Raw genomic sequence first — 12,371 nt, forward strand, 5'->3', positions numbered from 1 at the left:
AGACAAAGCAATAATGAGGCTACTTTTCCCTGTCAGGAGAAGAGCAGCCATAACGCTGCGGAGTGCTGCAGGCGGGTGGAGGAATGTCAAATCTGTGCATCCACATGAAGCATGAAAGTGATGCACTGGGGCTGGAATGCCACTGGCCAGCTCACTCCTCCGGTCACGGTGAGGCTGGGGTCTCAGATGTAGGTAAGAGTGACAGATGCATGTGCGATGGGTATTGGAAACATAACGGGCTCCTCTCATTAGGAATTCACCAAGGCTCCTTCGACAGCACCTTCCAAACCCACGACCACTACCATCTAGAAGGACAAGGGCAGCAGATACATGGGAAAACCATCACCTGGAAGTTCCCCTCCAAGTCACTCACCATGCTGACATGGAAATACATCGCTGGTCCTTTACTGCTGCTGGGTCAAAATCCTGACTCAGCAGCACTGTGCGTGTACCTAGAACACATGGACTGCAGCGGTTTAAGAAGGCAGCTCATCATCACCTTCTCAAGGACAGCTAGGGATGGGCAACAAATGCTGGCACGGCCAGAGAACCCCATATCCTGTGAGTGAATTAAAAAAAAACCCAAACTGTCGTTACCAGAGAGCCTACTGAAGCTCCAATGCAGATGGCACCATGCAGCAGGTCTCCACTGTCTCCTCAGCCCGACTAGTACGCATAGCGACTATGGTGATTGAATGTATTGATCTTTTGCCTTCCTCCCGCAGATGCACCATCTGCAGGAGCCACCGGCAACTCCGAGACCCCCCATTGAGCTCAGATGAAGACATCACATTTACACCAGCGTCACACCATGTCTCTGAACCAGGCACCAGCGCAGACAGTCACATGTCAGTGGGCATTAGTTATTTGGCTCTGCGGGTAATACACAGTGGTGAGGGCACATCACACTTGCATGAGGACCTGGTAGAGGCAGGGAGCTGACAGTGGGCACACAGCTGGAGACCAGGACTATGCTGCGTCCAAGGCAGATGACGAGCCTCTGGAGTCGTCCATCAGGCGGCAGATGCTGATCTCCAGCGGGATGCACGGGGAGATCTGGCGAAGATCCACTAGGATCTGCGTGCCATGATCTCCATCATGGAGGAGTCTATGCGGAGCATGAGTTCTGTGTTGACCCTTAACACCGAATGCACAGCCGCCTCCATAGAGAGAGTGGCAACTCTCATGGAGAGGCAGCTTCAGGAGCAGACTCAGAGTTGTATGGGGTTGCACTCGGTCCTGCAAGCCCTCACACAGGCAATGACCTCAGGAGGTCACTGCCAGTGTGAGTGATGGAAGAGGCACCCAGTCTCTCTGCTAGGTCCCCATCCATCTCATACTGGCAGACGAGCTGCCTTTTATCCTATTGGCTTTTCTCAGGGTGCTTTGGACGAGGGCACCAATTACTCCACCCCTCTGCCAGTGGCCACGTCGACTGAGGGGTGCCCAGCCATGGGGCTGGATGAACCCTCCCAGGCAGAGCCTGCTCAGGACAGCAGAGTCAACTGGCTACCTCCAACACCATTGTCAGCAAGAGGGGCGGGGGTGGGGGGGGGATGGGCACCAAGTTGCAGCACTCGCAGACGTAAGCTGAAGACACCGTCAGCACAAGAGGGGTGTGTCATGATTGACATTATTTGTGTTAATTATTTTGGCACTTCTGTTAGGGATGGACAATTTGTATGTTCATGTGAAGTAACATAAATATTTATTTGGCTTAAATGGGCTGAGTTGGCTGGATGGTTTGAATAGGTGCCAGATGCAGCACAGGCTTGTAAAAGTATGGCATTGTGTGCTGCTGGCGTACTGAGTTGGGTTCTCATTTATTGATTGTTAGCAAAGGAGACAGTGCCATTGACTTGATGAGGCATCAATGCCTTGGATGCCTAGCAGAAGGTTTGCTGGATCAAAGCATCCCTAGTGTCCCTGCCTCCATGAGGGTTCCTGTCCTCTGCCTCAAGGTCCTCACCCTGTGCCTCCCCAGGCTTTTCCTCTGAGCTATCACTTGAGTCATTCTCCATGGCCTGTGGAGCTACCTCACTTTCCTCAGCCTCCAGAGCCAGGTTGTGCAGGGCACAGTATGCGGTGACTATGAGGGAGACACACTCTGGAGGATACTGCAATGCTCCCCCTGACCAGTCCAGACATCTGAAGCACATCTCCAGCAGTCTGATGGTCGTCTCCACCACCGCCCTTGTGCAGGCATGAAAATGGATGAAAGTGTGGACCTGTCTAAAGATAGCATCAGTCACGAACTTGAAGCAACTGCGTGCAGCTGATTAAGAAACGATGCACAGATCCCCCACTGAGCCCTGAAAAGAACTGAAAACGTAGAAGTTGAGGGTCACTGTGACCTTTAAAGCCACTGGCATGGGGTGTCTGCTCGTGCAGTTGGAGGCAATTTCCAGACCTATCATGTGACATATTGCTGTCACTGTGTCCTTGGAGAAGTGGGGTCTCCTGTGGCACTGGACCTCGAACATCTGGAGGTAGTTGGAGTGCTGCCTGAACACTCTAGCTGTTGGGTAGTGGCAAATTTGGCATGCCCTCCCACCTTGGCCTCCCTGCTAGCCCTGTACCAACTGAGTCCATGCCATTCCTCTTAAAGGTCTGTCTCTGGAATGCCCACACTCACCTGGCCTCCTCTCCTTCCTGCCCCTCTCTTCCTCTTCAGAGGAGGTTCCGCTAGTGGAATACACTATCCCCATTAGATGGGATGCAGTGGACTAGTGCCTTGAAAACGAAGGAGCTCTGTGCTGCATACTCAGAGGAACTTTCCAGAGAAGATGAGGACCTGAGATGCTGAAAGGCAGGCTTGACAATCAAACGACATGCAAAGAAACTCTGGGACAATTCTGTACTCAAGCAGCAAAGAACTGCCAATGACAAAGCGCTGCTGCTCCAGGGGCCTTTATCCCGCCCGTGGATGAGGAAATGATCAAAACTTGAATTCTGCCCACCCATTTTGACAATGTGATGAGCTAAAAATCCCACAGGCAACATAAAATCGTGGTCAATAGGCTTTTCAATTACCATAATTGTTCAGATCGGGCACACTCCCAACCTAGGAACGCAAGATTCAGGCCCAGCAGTTCAAGAAGACGGCTCACCCACCACCTTCTCAAGGGCAGTTAGGGATGGGCAATAAATGCTGGCCTTGCCAGCAACAACCATATCTCATGAAAGAATGATAAAAAACGAAAATCGGCCAGACCAGTGCAAGAGATCCAGGAATTTAAATGCAAGTTACATCTAGCATAAATCGAGTATGTGATCTTTTGTGCTGGTTAAAAGAATAAGAGCTGGAAGATAGCCCTGCCCAGAGCCTGCCCATGTCCCCTGACTGAAATAACAAGAATGGCACATTTTGCCACTTGTGCCGTTCAATTCAGCTGTATTAATAAAATGGCACCAGATTACCACTCTTAAATATACCACGGAATATAATGCCAAAAAACAATTTTACATTTGTGATTGTGCAAATAGGTTTGGGCAGAAATCTGAACCATAACTTCACATCAGAAAAATAACAGAATTTTAAGCACAATTTAAGCCAGTAAGCTGATTGCCACTAAAATGGAAATTTTACCCCAAGATAACTTAGACTCATAGACGTCTACAGCACAGGAGGTGGCCATTCGGCTCATCATGTCCACGTTGGTCAATCTGACCACACTAATCCCATTTTCCAGCGCTTGGTCCATAGCCCTGGAGGCTTTTGCAATGCAAGTGAATATCTAAATACCTCTTAAATGTTACAAGAGTTTCTGACTCAACCACCTTTTCAGGCAATGAGTTCCAGACTCCCATCACCCTCTGGGTGAAAAAACTTCTTCTCAGCTCCCCTCTTAGTCTTCTACCTTTTACCTTAAATCTATGCCCCCTGATTCTTGACCCCTCTACTAATGGAAAAAGTACCTTCCTATCCACCCTATCTATGTTCCTCATAATCTTATACACCTCTATCAGGTCCCCTCTTAACCTTCGCTGCTCCAACAGAAACAACCCCAGTCTATCCAATCTCTCCTTCTAACTAAAACTCTCCAGCCCAGGCAGCATCCTAGTAAATCTCCTCTGCACCTTCTCCAGTGCAATCACATCCTTCCTTTAATGCGGTGACCAGAACTGCATGCAGTACTCCAGTTGTGGCCTAACCAGTGTTTTATACAGTTCCAGCATAACCTCCCTGCTCTTGTATTCTATGCCTCGACTAATAAAGGCAAGTATCCCATATACCTTCTTAACCACCTTATCTACCTGCCTTGCTACCTTCAGGGATCTGTGGATATGCACACCAAAGTCCCTCTGATCTACAGTACTTTCCAGGGTCCTATCATTCATAGTGTAATCCCTTTCCTTTTTAGTCTTCCCCAAGTACATTACTTCACACTTTTCTGGGCTGACTTCCATTTGCCACTGCTCTGCTCACCTGACCAGTCCATTGATATCTTCCTGCAGTTTACGGCTATCCTCCTATTTACTACCCTACCAATTTTCATGTCATCCACAAACTTCTTGATTATGCCCCCTACATTTAAGTTGAAATCTTATTTAAAAAAAAGTCAGACCTTGCATTTTAAAGTGAAGACTGTGCATGTGTAAGAACCCTGCATGATCAGTCGCTCCTCCACAAATCTCCATTATTATTCACTAGCTCCCTGCTCCATTGGTTGAACTGGTGCAGGCAGCATATGAATTAACCACACGGAATAGGAAGTGACATGTTTGAACCGCAGCCTAGTCTCTGTTAGCTGATCTCTACTAGGTGACAAGAGGGGGTGTTATTCTATGCCTCATCAGCCAAGGTTGCTAGTCTCCCCAGCCAACATCGCCCCGTCTAGCTGGCAGCTGCACACAATTCAATCGCCCTGCAAGAACAAGCTGGATCCAGATGATGCCTTCCATGATCAAATGCCTTTCACTCCATGACAAGGCAAGTACCCACTGTGGGGTATTGGAGACTGCCATGCACCTGTGGACCTGTAACCGAACAAGAGGCAACACCTTATGGGGGGGAAAGGGGGAAAAACAGGAGAGAAAATTCTGTTGCCCCGCCAACTTCTCCTCACTGATCTCTGCCCCTCCCTCTGCATTAGTTTGTTTGTTATTAAGCATCACATTGAGGTTTACTTCTAAGAGTGAATTCGGGCTAGACCCATGAGTATGAAAACTGAGGAGCACTCTGTTTATATACCTGCCACATCTTCTGTTCAAAAATAAACTTGCAGATATGTGAAGTGCAATTTTTAGTTCAGTGTTTCTGGCATTACACCAGTGTTGCAGCTCAACCTGTTTATAATCTCAGTGTGAGATCGGGTTCCTGATTTAATGAACAACAAGCAATACCTGAGTGGAACTAACCTCCGGGTTTTTGGTTGACTTTCTCCCTTCGGCTGTTGAAGGCATTGCCTCATGGTACAGTAACAGCTCACACAAGTGATGGGTGTCCTCCAAGTAGTCACTCTTCATGTACGAGCCTAGACAGCAAGTACTAGCCTGCGGGAGACATCACCATTGTGCTCTATCCTACCTACCCCCAACATCTACTTTAAGTTTTTCAGCACATTGGGTCACTGGGAAGTGAGTGAGGAATGTATCTCATTCTTTTGTTTTCCCTCTCCATCAATTGTAATGCCCTGGTTGAGATTTGTTAATCAAGCAGAGACCATTGACTGAAGCTGCAAACTTCTGGTCTGTAGGGTTCAGGGTAGGGTTTCAGTTGTGATGTCCCATGTGGTCAGATATGCTGGTCTCTTTATCTGGTCTCATGCACTTAACCAACTGAGCAATTGGGGCGTATGGAAATGAACCTCTGTGATGGCAGCTGCAAATAAAACACAGGTCTCAAAGGTTTTAAGGGCCATCCAAAAAAAGATGATACAGAGCCTCCTGACCAGCTGGATCAATGTGGTCTCCTTCTGCCTACAGGTACATTAAGCAACGACAACTTGGATTTTTATAGCACCTCTTGCATGGTACTAGGTCCCAAGGTGCCTCCACAGGAGCATCATCAAACAAAATTTGACATGTGGGCCAGGAATTTAATCATGGAGTGGGTGGGGAGTGGTTTCCCACTCCACCACCTGAAGAGTGGGTGGAGAATGCATCACCACCAATATTGGCTGCCCCACAGCCGATAACTGAATGGAGATGGGGAGTCCTGGGAGTCCAGGACCAGGTAAGTATGGGGGTCTCAGAGTGGGGAGAGGAAGTGAGGCTTGGGAGTTGGGAGGTGGGTGAGAGGATTGGGGGTCTGGAGGAGATTACAGAGAGAGGGAGGAGGAGGCCATGGAGGGATTTGAAAACGAGGATGAGAATTTCACAATCAAGGTGCTGTTTAATCAGAACCCAATAAAGATCAGTGAGCACATGGTGAACAGAACTTGGTACACAGGCAGCAGAGATTTGGAAAACCTCAAGTTTACTGAGAGTAGAACATGGGGAGCTAGCCAGGAGTGCATTAGAATAGCGAAGTCTAAAGGTACCAAAGACATGGCTGATGGTTTAAGAAGTTGATAAGCTGAGGCAGGGTGGAGTCAGGTGATGTAACAGAAATGGAAATAAGTGGTCTTTGCAATGGCACAGATACATGGTCAGAAGGTCATCATGCGGTCAAATATGACACCAAGGTTTTGAACAGTCTAGTTCAGCTTCAGACAGTTGCCAAGGGGAAGGATGGAATCGGGGAAATGGAGTTTTGTGGCAATGGTCAAAGAGCTGGTGAGCTTGCACTGGTCCATTAGTTGCTGCACAAGTTAGTCTGATGTATGACAGGGAGCCTTTTTGATTAGGCCACCCATGTCTCAATGAGAAATGATTATACTTTCAGTCGCTTGGTAATACAGAACGTGAACGTTGCTGAAAAGAAGAGACGTGTTGCCAAAGCTTCTTGTCTTGCACTCATCAGAACAAATACAAGAATGTCAAATTTCAAACAATCACAACAAATTTATACTACAGGAGAAAAAGGTGCAGATTTGTTGGCAAGCTGAATCTGATTGGCCAAGGCGTTGCCATGGAGAAAGAAACAGGGAACTATTGGCTCCCCATGCTTCTGGGTAATTCGAAAAAAGATGCAAAGCTTGAATATATTCCTTTTGTTTGCACAGAACAGTTCCCTCCAATACCTTGTAGTGGCCACCAAATTCCCCAACTCAGCAGACACATCTTGATATAATTTTCGCTCAGGGGGAGGTGGGGCACATGCCAAGGCGGGCTGGTTAGAATGCCCGTTATGGTCCTCTGAGACCAGGCCAGTCCTATAAAAAGCTGTTAAGCCCTTCAGCCCTCACCCCCATGCCACCTCACACCCTCTTTGCCAGCTCCATAGCCACTCACCCAGTATTCACTATGGATGGACCTCAGGAGCCATGTGGAGATGAAAGAAAAATTAAATTTCTAACAATCTAATAGAGCTCTCACTAATACAGAATTGATACAGAAAAAACTCTCATTCTTGAAACTCATTCAAAGATTTTAAATCTCAAGTTTATTTATAAAAACAAACTCCTATTCAGTAACCAGACCAAAAAATCCTTTAATAGCCTCATAAAACTATCAATAAAATTGTGAACTCAGCCCCCTGCTGAGATAAGTAGTTTTTAACCTTTTGAAACTCAGCCAAGCATTCATAGCGGGTTAAGCCATAATTACAACCCTTGGGAAGTGTCATCAATGAAGTCTATTAAAACTGCAAAAACAAATGATAATAGTTTTTCTAAGCTACAACAGACAGCCTGTCAATCAATGCACTCCAGCAATGTGTTCTTTTTACTTTAACTGACAGCTGCAGCCTAGATTTGTTTTGCTTTTAAAGGTCGGCATGTTTAAATAACTTCAGATCATGACACAAACAGACTTTATCTGCCCTTCATGAGCATTTACATCTCTTCCATAAATTCAGGACTCCCATACTGCGGGTTAAGGCCCTGGGAACAGTGAAAATGGGGTCTTCTTTAAACTCAGCACTATTTTCAATTAGCTCTGCAGATCCATGTTTTGCACCTATGCAATTCATGCCTTCTCCCCTTTCCCCTACCTGCAAAATTTGTATCAGCTGGAAATGGGGGCGGGACTTCAGCATCCGGATCCCATCTGCAATTTTTAAAGGTCTCCAGAGGCATCATGACTGTATGAAAATCTGACTGCAAAAGTCAGTAGACAGATGCAAATCAAAATGTCTAATGGAATATTGGCCTATATCTCAAGGGCAGGAAGTTATGGGTCAGTTGTATAAAACCTTGGTCAGACCCCATCTGGAGTAGAAATTTGTACACCACTGCTCTGGGAGGAGATATCAGTTTTGGGTATGAAAGGGCTGGGTGGATGCAGCACAGTTTCATCACAATGATACTAAAAATGTTACAGTATGAGAACAGGTTGCATAAACCTGGGTTGTATTCCCTGGAGAGCAGTAAATTGAGGAGTGATCTGATCGGGGTATTTAAAATGTTAAAAGAACTTTATAGGGTAGGTAGCGAAACTGTTTCCTCTGGTAGGGAAATCAAGAACGAGGGGACATAATCTTAAAATTTAAACCAAACTACTCAGAAGTGAAATCAGGAGTTACTTTTTCCAATAAAGAGATCTGGAACTTTCTCCCATAAATGGGTGTGAATGCTGGGACAATTTGAGCTTTCAAGACTGATGTCAATTGATTTTTGTTAGTTTAGAGTATCAGGGATATGGAGCTAAGGCAGAAAAATGGAGTTGACGTGCAGATCAACCATTATCTAACTAAATGCAAAAAACAGGCCTGAGGGGCTGAATGGCCTCCTCCTGTTCCTGTGAATGGACACTTCTTGCTATCCCTGTCCCAGGTGTTTGCTTGTGTCACGGCCAGTAACGTCATTAACCACCAGAGCAACTTCAAAGGGTTAAAGTCTGCTGGTTCTCTTTCTGCCTGGAGTACACCTGCCCAAAATTGACTCATTAATACATGCCTTATTTCTCAAAGTTTTAAAAGCACGTGTCCTGCTACAAGTGCACACTGCTGGCATCTAATGCGTTTGCTTCAGAAACATTCATTGAATGGTCTGTTGAAGTGGGCAGGTCTACAGGCAATAGATTTGTACCAATTATCCAGTACAGTACTCCTCTTAAATTATTTGACCAGATTTTTGGCACAAAATTCCCCGATTTGTGTTATTAACATTGCTCAATTTGAATGATGAGATAAGTCCAGTTTTTGGCATTAGGAATGGTTTTGAATTATCTGGAATGGCCTGTACATCAAGCAAACTGTATAGATTTATGAGCTGAATTTTAGTTGTTAATGCAGTTTATAAGGAACATAAGAAGTCAGGGAATGGGAGCCTATGATTCACGGTCACCCTGCTAACCCAGTATACAACATGCCTTTCCATAGATTATTTAAGACCCCAAGGGAAAGATCTCTAATTTTCTGCCCGATCTTCAAGGTAAACCTACAAGTTTCACCTCTTATCTCCTGTTCAGCTGCACTCCAGATAAGAGAGAAGACAGAAAGCATCATCAACTGTGGAATCTTTTGCCATCTTTCTGTGCCTACCCCAAGAGCATCAATCTATTTCCTAACCAGGCAAATTCCCAGCTAGTTAAGAATTTAACTGTGAGTCAATTGCTCTTTAAAAACACATTCTTCAAAGGTACATTAAGGTACAATAAGCAAGTTAGTGCAGTTCATTTTAGTTACTCCTACAACCATCCAGCACTCTCAGGGCACGTACAACATGGGTTAAACGCAGAGCAAAACTACCTCTACACTGTCACATCAAACACTCCCCCGGGCAGCATGGGTTCGGTATAGACTAAAACTCCCCACATACTGTCCCATCAAACACTCCCAGACCTGGTATAGCACAGGTTATATACAGAGTAAAACTATCTACTATCCTTCAAACATATCCAGGACAGGTACAACATGGGTTAGATACAGAACAAAGCTCCCTCTACACTGTCCCATCAAACCAGGACAGTTGAAACTAACAATGAGTTCTGTTGTAGGGTGGCCGAGTTATGCGATTAATGATAGAATTGATCTGCAGACACTTCTTGGTGGAAACTTTAAGTTTATTTACAATATACTCAGCAGCAACTACATGTGTGCTTTCAACTCCAACTCCATCTCTGCACTGACAGCTGAGGTAGATCATGTGATCTTCCTTAACAAGTATTATTCTTAAAGGTACATTATACACTAAATAAACTATAATTACTACATTCCTCCCCCTTTAACTTGGCTATACATATATTTACAAGTACATATTTCTCAAGACAACATTTTTTTTATTCATTCATGGGATGTGGGCATCACTGGCTAGGCCAGCATCTATTGCCCATCCTTAACTGTCCTTGTTCAGAGGGCATTTTAAGAATCAACAACATTGCTGTGGGTCTCATGTAGTCAAGACCAAGTAAGGACAGCAGATTTCCTTCCCTAAAGGATGTTAGTGAACCAGATGGGTTTTTACAACAATTGACAACAGTTTCACGGTCATCATTAGACTTTTAATTCCAGATTTTTATTGAATTCAAATTCCACCATCTGCCATGGCGGGATTCGAACCTGGATCTCCAGAGCCTTACCCTGGGTCTCTGGAATACCAGTCCAGTGACATTACCACTGCCACCGCCTCTCTCTTACACTGGGTAAGGAATTTACAAGTTCAGTCTTTCAGGTGGTTCCCTGGTAGGTGTGGAATGTCGCAGCTCCACAACTTCAGATCCTTTGTCAGGTGCCTCCTTTTCCAGAGTTGCCTGTACATCAGGTGCTTCAGTGGGCACTTGCAGTTCTGTATCCTCAACTCTTACAGGAACATCAGACATAACAGTCCTGGGTTAAGCATCCTCAACAGGAAACGCAGAACCAGTCATGATCACTGATTGGACCATATCTTGATGATTTGTCTCTCTCTTCCTTAAATGGTCCTCATGTTTACGGATGATCCAGCCTTCCACCTCTACATGGTAAGATAGAGGTCCAGTCACCACACTTATTTCACCCGGTAACCACTTTGGTCCTTCCCCAAAATTTTTCACGTATGCCGGATCTCCCACAGTAAATTTCCTCTCATGACTATGCCAGTCGTGTCTGGTTTTCTGGCTTCCCTGACTCCTTTCCACCTTGCCCTCTAAATTCGGCATTATTAAGCTCAATCTCGTCCCGAGACGGCGTTTCAACAATAACTCTGCAGGTGTGACACCCTGTTGTTGTGTGAGGGGTAGTCCTGTAATGAAAAAGAAAGCGTGCTAGCTTGGTTGCCAAGGGATCACCAGTTAGTTTTCTCATGCCTGTCTTGAATGTTTGAACCGCTCTTTCAGCCAGTCCATTTGAGGAAGTGCAGCTTTCACGAGTGATACCGTTGAGGCTGATAAACCGTTGAAACTCAGCGCTCGTAAATGCCTTGCTGTTATCAGAAACAACTACTTCTGGTAGTCCGTGAATGACAAAACTCTGACGTAGTTCCTCAATTGTAGCGGCCGACGTTGGTGATTTCACCTCATACATGTCCAACCGTTTTGAATGGGCATCGACAATGAGCAGAAACACTATTCCCTGGAAAGGTCCAATGTGTAAAATGTCAATGTGTAACTGCACCCAGGTCTATCTGGCCACTCCCATGAGTGTAACGGAGCTGTCACTGGCAACTTTTATTGTTGCTGACATTGCACACAGTGCTTTACTAAATTCTCTATTTTACCACCCATCCCAGGCAACCATAGATAGCTGTGTGCCATGGTCTTCATTCGGGAAATTCCTGGATGGGCACTGTGTGGTTCAATTAAAGGTAGCTCCCTTCCCTTTGGGGGAACTATCACTCATGCTCCCTACAATAAGATGCCATCCTGGCTGGTTATTTCATGTCTTCCGTTGTAGTGCGGTTTCACTTCGTCAGATAGGGGTTCCTGTGACCAACCATGTAGCACTTGTTCTATTACCTGAGATAGGACCAGGTCCCAACTAGCCCAGTCTCTGATCGGTCAAGCACATACTGGCGAGGAATCTAAGAAATTTAACAGTAAAACAAAGTTCCTGTGGAACTGGGACATGCTCATCATTTTCTTGTAAAGACAAACAACTAAGTGCATCAGCTTTTGCGATTTGATTGCCAGGCCTATGTGCGAAAGTGTATTCGTATGGTGCCAGAATTAAAGCCCATCGTTGTATTCTTGCTGAGGCTATGGGGGTTATGGCCTTGTCCTCACTAAACAATCTTAGCAATGGTTTGTGGTCTGAAACGTTTGTAAAATGGCGGCCGTGAACGTCCTGGTGCCATTTCTTGACACCAGAGATGATGGACAGGCCTTCTTTTTCTATCTGCAAGTATCCCTTTTCTGCTGTGGTGAGCATTCTTGATACGTAACCTATTTGCCATTCTGTGCCGTTGTCC

At 45.6% G+C, this 12,371-nt stretch overlaps 1 protein-coding gene across 2 annotated transcripts in view; it reads right to left on the reverse strand.

The window, feature by feature from the left end:
• Window positions 1–12,371, reverse strand: part of map3k13 (mitogen-activated protein kinase kinase kinase 13) — a 143,267-nt gene that overhangs the window by 75,638 nt on the left and 55,258 nt on the right. The gene's annotated exons all lie outside the window — the stretch shown is intronic.

The sequence above is a fragment of the Cetorhinus maximus genome, chromosome 11 (genome assembly GCF_964194155.1).
Source record: "Cetorhinus maximus chromosome 11, sCetMax3.hap1.1, whole genome shotgun sequence".
Taxonomy (NCBI): domain Eukaryota; kingdom Metazoa; phylum Chordata; class Chondrichthyes; order Lamniformes; family Cetorhinidae; genus Cetorhinus; species Cetorhinus maximus.